The sequence below is a fragment of the Ctenocephalides felis genome, unplaced genomic scaffold, assembly GCF_003426905.1.
Source record: "Ctenocephalides felis isolate EL2017-DRISC unplaced genomic scaffold, ASM342690v1 CF-g0.4_SCAFFOLD_03571, whole genome shotgun sequence".
Lineage (NCBI taxonomy): Eukaryota > Metazoa > Arthropoda > Insecta > Siphonaptera > Pulicidae > Ctenocephalides > Ctenocephalides felis.
The window spans coordinates 4801262-4809787 of NW_020539725.1; positions in this window are offsets into that span (position 1 = coordinate 4801262).

The window sequence follows — 8526 nt, forward strand, 5'->3', positions numbered from 1 at the left end:
ATTAATCATTTTCTAGAATAAGTGTGGTGTTACAATTTATTTCATTTTGATGTTTGGTGAAACATCCACAAGGGCAAGTAATAACGATAAAATAACTGATAATAATACTAACTAGTGGGGCGTATGACATCGTGCCTTAAGGCAAATGGCTGGAACTTCCCGCACCATAACGAAATGTTCGAGGAATATTAAATGTTTTCAAATAGATTATTATAAATATTGTAACATTGTCTAATATTTAGAAGAATTATATAAACTGAATTGCAAAGTTGAAATTATTTGCTTAAAGTATATTAGAACTTTGCTCATAATTAAAATAAAATCTGAATTATTTTCGATATACAAAAACAATTTTTTTTGAAGATAAATTTAAATCAATTATTTTGTTAAAACAAGCAGAAAGTTCTTTGAATCATTTAAATCGGGCGCTTAGTTCTCTCAAAAAACTGCCATTTTTTGCGCATTTAGCTCAGTATCTTCGAAATGGCTGAGCCTACCATTGCCAGAAACAGTTTTTTAGATCATTCAAATCAGATGCTCCGTTCTCTCAAAAACTCGATTTCTATTTTTTGCACTCTTTGCTATTTATATCCGTAACTGCTGCCAAAAACTAATCAGCACATCTCCCTATCAATAGGAATCGAATGTGTTTTGAACCTTTCAAATCGGTTGATTCGTGCGCCCGAAAACGTGGACGAAAAATTGTATCCATACATACATACACACACGATGTGTTATTTTTTCTGAGGTATGCCAAAATGTTCAGAAACCTTCAAAACGTGAAGAAATGTAATAATTTTCAATTTCGATTTTTGGACAATTACAATAACTTACCCTACTTAATATTAGGAAACAATGAAATCAGATGAACCCACAACATAATCAATAATACATTAATTATTTTCTTAGAATTTTTTAGGACCAAAATTATCAATATTTTCAAGCAATTTAAATTCATTATTTCTTTCATTTCAGTCTCAAATTAATTTCGAACATTATGTGAAAAAAGTAAAGTGATAAAGTCCCCAAATGTTACTAACGACGAGACGGACTAGTTAAATATAATTAGCGAGTACTAAACGTCGTGTTACAGTGTAAGTTTCTCTAATAAACTTTGCGTCTCCAAAGTTTTGCACGTGGATAGGTAAATAACATAAAATTAAGATTCATTAGTCATTCTCTCTACTCTTGGCGAATTTTATGGTTAAGTAAGAGTGCACACAGATGCCGTTTAATATGCTTTTAAAACTATAAAGGTAGTACCAGGAGTTATCTTCGTAATAGATTTTAGTTTAGTTTAGTAAAATAATTAGTGAAATTCAAACAGCCACATAAGTTCAAAGTAAAACTAGTATTAAAAAATTAAAAATAATCAGTAATCAATAAAATCTAATTAATGATGAATAACAATTATTTTAAATATTTGTATATTGTTGTAAATACTATAATTTCAAATATTATATTGCGACGATCTTATCACATAAAATACTTTAGTATGTTAACATTAATAAACAGAACTTAATCAAACTCAGCTTGAATGAATCCTTTCAGACTGAGATCCTTATATCATATTTTCAAGAATTATTTATATAAACGCAAATAAAATAGTTTTATAAGTGATCTTTCAAAGTTTTGAAAATACTTTGTATAATTTTTAAAAATTTAATGAAATCTGCATTATTTTCGAAATTTTTTAAAAGTAGATAATTTTGTAAGTTGTAAAAATTTAGCATTTGTATTATTTTTTTTTAAATTTAGATTTTTTTCAGATTATGAAATCTTTTTCGTGAATTTTGAAATTTTTTGAAACTTTTTACATACTTCAAAATTTACTTTAAAAATACTTATTTTTTTTAATTTGTGCTTTTTTTAATTTTGTTAAGAAAATTGCAGTTGTGATGATAATTTAATCAAACTATATAACTTTTTCAGAAGGCAAACCAATATATAATTTCTTTTTGAAATTTTCAAATTGAATTGTTTTTTTTTTGCTTTTTCAAAAAACTAATAGTTTCTTCATACTGATAATACAAGCCAAATGTGTTTTGTATCATTCAAATTGGATGCTGCGTTTTCTCAAAAACTAAAATTTTAGCCTTTTTTGCTTCGTATCGCCGAAAAGCCTGGACCTGTGTTTGCCAAAACCTAACCAGCACATCAACCCGTCAATATGAATCGAATGTTTTTTGAATTTTGAATGGAATGAATAGGTTGATCCATTCTCTTAATAACTTTCAGCACTTTTTGCTCCATATCTCCGAAGCCGCTGGAAATGTTTTCGTCAAAATTAATCAGCATGTCTCCTCATTAATAGAAATTGAATATTTTATGAATCATTCAAAAAGGTAAATTCGTACGCCCAAAATCGTCGACAAAAATTGTTTCCACATATACACACAACCATTTTTTCTGAGGTAAAATTATGTAAAAATTTTCGTTTTAAATTTTTGAACGATTACTATAATTACCTTTCGGTAAGTTTAAAATAAATCAATTAAACAACAATCATTCGCAATTCTCAATCAATTTTTCTAATGAAAATAATTGGCTTAGCTTTTCTAATAATAATAATCATTTTAATATTTAAAAGTCGCAGTGTTTCGATACTTTGAATGTATACAATGTGATTCAGAAATGAAAAAAAAAATCAGAATTCCCAAATACTTTATCATTTCTTCAAATCTACCCTACACCTATATTGCTAACTCGACATTTAATTTTTATTTTACAACCAAAGTTATTTTTTACTTTAACCGTATGATAACTCGCAACTTCTCTTGTAATCAGAGTTATACTTTAAAATTTATTGCTCTGTCAACAGAAATTTCAATATACATCTAAAACTTTTCCCCGCGTTTGCTGTAAAAATTTCCTTTTTAATATATCTGACGTTTAATACCATATTTCAAGGATCAGCCGTACACTCACACAATACATCACAACAACAATATTTCAAAAAGAGAATGGAAGCCGAATGAAACAAGAAATAAAACGCGCTTTTTTCAATGAAATTCTTTTGGAATTCGCCACCTAACCGCCCCGTACATGCGGTGGAGCAAAATGAATATTTCGTTTCTCTTTCATTCACATCAAATTGAATGAAGAAGTATACATTTGATAATGATAAATCCAAATATATATATATATATATATATATATATATATATATATATTAATATATATATATATATATATATATATATATTAATTTGGAAATATGAACAAACAACACTCTTTTTTGCACTAATTTATTAAATAATAATTTCGAGACTAGGTTTGTCTCATCATCAGTGTGTTATAATTTAAAATTTGAAATATGGAAACCAAAATTAGCGTTATGTGTTATCCGTTATAAGTCGTTCGATATACGTATATATCAGTATGACAATGAATGAATATGAAAATATAATCAAAATAAAAAATTGTAAAAATAAATGAGTGGATTATAAACCAAAATATTAAAAATGTTAAAAAATTTAGAAAGGTTTAGAAAGTTTTAAGAAAAGGTTATTGAAAAAAACAGAATTAATAACCAGTATGATTAATTTTTCACTAACACTCATTCACTTTTTAGTATAAAGTTTTTTGAATGATTCAAATCGGATGATTAGTACTCTCAAAAACTGCCATTTTTCCATCTTTAGATCCGTATCTCCGGCATGGATAGATCTATCTCTGCCAAAAACTAATCACCACTTCTCCTCATCATTACAAATTGAATGTTATTTGGATCATTCAAATCGGATTCTTCGTTCTCTCAAAAACTCGATTTCTATTTGCTGCATCTCCAAAACGGCTGGACCTGCCTTTGTTAAAAGCTAATCAGCACATCTCCATATCAATAAAAATCGAATGAAACGTGGACAAAAAATTGTGGATTTTCCATTTTTTCTAAAGTATGCCAAATGTTCAGAAACCTTCAAAACGTGAAGAGGAAATGCAAACATTTTCAATTTCGATATTTGGACGATTACAACAACTTACCCTACGAGAAGTTCTATTTTTCTTTTATAATATGTATAGTTATCTTTATGTTAGATTCAATGGTTTTCTCTATAAACTTTAATAAAAAAAGCTTACATGTGGATGAGATAAAGAGGAGCAACTTAACCAATACATTGGCAAATGCGTAAAATAAAATCCATACATACATACTTACATCATACATACATCTAATTTTTCTGAGGTATGCCAAAATATTCAGAAACCTTTGAAACGTAAAGATTTACACAAATTTTCATTTTCGATATTTTTTTCGAAAGATAATTAATCATAATTCCCACTCTGCTGATGAATATTTCTGGCAACGTACCATATCAAGGTTGTATACAATGTGAACTTACAATTACCAAAAATGTGTTTCACGTTGTTTAAATAATAAAGCTATTATTTTGTAAAATCCCATTAAAACTAATAATAATATATTAGATCTGATCTCCTAGTTGTCTCTTTTTACTTCGCCCAGGGGTAAAAAGAAATAGATAATAAATTTTTGAGAAATACCACAAAAATATTTCTACAGCCGGTAATTTCACTGAACACAGTTCGATAGTTGCTTGTTTGATATGTGCTATTGTCACAGTATAATTACTGAAATTCGAAATTGGTCGTTGTGCCCAATCATATCCTAATAGATAAATGCACATGTATAGAGTGCACATTATAATTTTTCATCGACTCATATCTTGATACACACACTTTAAGTATATCCTCCATTTAAATGCAAATTCAGTTCAGGCAAAACATTGCTTCACACACAGTAGGCCTCCAACGTTGCGCAATTTTATATATTAAAATTTTGCGGGAACTTTTGAAATTTATTATTAAAGTTTACTTCATGCAATACATCTTGCATGGAAAAGTGTTTATTTTTGAAACAAGTTGTTTTGTCGAAGTTATTTATAATGTTAGAAAACAACCTAGACAAAAAAGAAAAACATATTTAAGAAAAACAAAAATTGTCTCGAGTCCTAAATACGTCTCTGCACGAATAGTCAAATATTCAAATATACAAATATTTAAAAAGCAATTATGTCGTTAAATAAATTCAACAAAAAAATTTAAGCTGGTTGTAGTTTTCAATAAAATTATATACATTCATTTATATGCATTTGTTTTTGTATATATCAAAATATGCCTTTTTGTACTAGAAATATAACATAACTTTTTCTTTAAAAACTTAATTGAAGACCAGTTGTCTCCAAAGCTTTTGAAATTGTAAATGTTGTTATCTTCCTGTGTTTGATAATACAGATTCGAAATTATTAAAAAAAATTGTGTGAAAATGATTTTTGAAAAAACTAATAATGGGAGCAGATGACGGAAAATAGGTGATCGAAAACAAATAGGTAAAATCTCTGATTTACATTTCTAAAGGTTTTCAAATAATAAATAATTTTGAGAGTAATTATTTATTGAAGAACTTTGCAAAATTCATTTTTTTGAATTTCTTTTGACAATATATAGGAATTTTTATGTTAGGTTCAAAAGTCAATAATAAAAAAACAGTTAGTTTGACTAATGAAGATTATTCCGATTTTTTTTTAATATTTGTATTGCAAAATCGGTTTTATAATATGAATGAAAGCATTATTTATGTATTTGTTTTTATAAGTTTCTGAGAAGTAATAAAATATCAAACTTTATCTATGAATAATGAAACTTAATTCAGATATTTTTAGACACATTGCATATTATGTTCTAACTTTTATTAGGTGTTGTGTTATTTTTATAAAAGATTTTCCTTATAATTTCTTTATAAAATTATTATTTTTTTTTTAAAAAAAACTTGGATTATACATTAATTATGATAAAACATCAACAACAAAAATTAATTATTTGATTATAAGGTGTAAACCATTTCTATGTCGATTATATACCGGTACAAATTTTCTATCTTTACATTTTCCTAACAAAGTATTATTTCGATACATGTGTCGCAATAACTTCACGTCGCAGAAATGTAATTTGCAAGTAAAATTAGCTGAATACCATATTCTGGGTGGTCCAGAGAGGATTTTAGATATCCCTAGTGCCCTTAATTCGAAATATGAAATCATTCATTTTCGTTCGGCTCATGAACAGACTTATTATAATTTCAAGTCACACGTATAGAATCACATCGAATGGGAAATAGTTAATAGACTATAACTAACTTTAGGCAAAAAAAATGGGAAAACAATAATATATTTACCATTCTATTAAATCCTGAAAATGTAAGTAAATATTTTACATATCATAAGAGCTATATCTTAGTGATGTTTTTATCTCTTCAGAATAAATGTAGATTACTTATAAAACGATCAACGTGTCCAGAAAAACCCTAAGCTCATATACGCAACGAAAGCAATCGCAATGAGATAGAAAAATGTGCCTTATAAATATTTATTACCTCAAATCCGTGTAATAACTTTTTCATGTATGATGCGTAGGTCGTGCGCAATTCCTCGCTAATATCATATTTATATTTACCATGGAATAAGCAGGGCAGGACTTACCTAGAATAGAAAAGAAAAATCTGTTAATAAACATTTAATAATTTTTTATCAAGTTTAATTTGTTAAACATTCAAAAACATTAATACATAAAATTTATTTAGCTCCTTCAATATAATTTCGATTACATTACATTCGATTCTGATTCGAATTTCGAATTACTATAATTTATTGAAATGCTATAGTATAGTGTCTATTTTTATTAAACATAAACTTTTTTCTCTATTTCTTATAAACGTTGTTGACGTAAGACTAATTTTCGGACTACATTTATAAAATTCCATATATTTTAAAACACACTATTTGTACTTAATATTAAAATCTATATAAAATATCTGATAATTTGATGTGCATATGTCTAATAATGATTATTGACCAATTCAAATAGCATTTCCTAAACTTTTTTTCTCCTCCTACAAAACCGCCCGGAGTTTATTCCGATTTTTTTAAATTCTAATCGGATGCTCTCAAAAATTGTCATTTTTTTAACTTTTTGATCCTCTATGAAAGGGCTGAGTCTGTCTTTGTCAATCAGCATGTCTTCTCATCAATAGAACTCGAATTTTTTTGAATCATTCAAATCGGTTGATCTGTACGCTTGAAATCGTGGACGAAAATTTGAATTTGATATACGTATATACTACACATAAACACACACAAATACGTCAAATTTTTCCAAGTAAGCCAGAATGTTTACAGGACCTTGAAACGTGAAGATAAACAAAAACAGTATTTTGTGATTACTATAAAATGCCCTACACCTACAGGAATTTAAGGATAATATCAATCTATTGAAAAATTTTACATTAATATTTTAGGCGATACTGCAATACCCAAAAATTTAGTGATAAAAACCATGTTCCATAAATAAATCGCCAATTTGATGCTCATTTATCCAAATTAAAATTTGTATAGAACATTTATTTCAATTATTTCATTTTCAACATTAATTAGAATAAACAATATTCAATGAGTTATTTAGTTCAATTCATTCACACATGAAATCATTGCGCAAAACTTTTGTAAGTAGTTGTCACTCATATGAATGATTGACCAATTCAGCTCAGGTCTCTAAAGATGTTGTAATATTAAATGCCTTGAATATTGTTTTCAGGGATCTTTCCTTCAATTTAACAGAATCTGGTATCACAAGAAGTTGAACAACTATAGAATTAAGATTACGTTCAAGTTTTAAGAAATGGTGAGCCCTTATGAACTTTACGACGCTGTCTACAAAATCTATCCTCTTGCAAGGTCTAATTACTAACAAACACGTATAAATGATACACATGTGCAGATGCATACATCCATTATTTCAAAGTTGTACTAAAATAATCAGAAGTACAGAAACATAAAATTAATAAGTAACAGATCAAAATTTTGAGTAAATACAATTTTTCGTTTACGATTTTGGGCGCACGGATCAACCGATTTGAATTATTCAATAAACATTTGATTCCTGTTCATGGAAAGACGTGCTGATTAGCTTTTGGCAAAGGCAGATCCAGCCATCGGAAAATGCAGGGCAAAAAATACACAGCCGAATTGAATAATCATTCGTGAATAAAAATATATAAAAATATAGTTTTTTTTTCAAATTTTAAAAATAATCCAAATTTAAAAAAAAAAATCCAAAATTATGGCCGCAATTCTGTAGCTAATGGAGATACATTTTTACGAAAAGCGCTATTATCTTAAGAAGATATAGTTCTTAAAATATAAGAGACTCCTATGATGCATTCATTCATAGTATGAATTTCATACGTTCACATTAAGACATAAGTGTTAGCTTTCGACGTCTAATTTAAAAGTTCTTATATTTTGTCTATAGACTATAACTTATAAAAGTTACAATAATTATATTAACGTATTTGAATATATTTAAAACAATAGTTATTAACTTCCCGTAGGGGTAGTAATCGCAAAAAAATCGAAAATGAAAATTTTTATATATCTTTACGTTTCAAAGGTTTTTGAACATTTTGGCATACCTTAGAAAAAATGGATGTATGTGTTTTTTTTTTGCATAGCG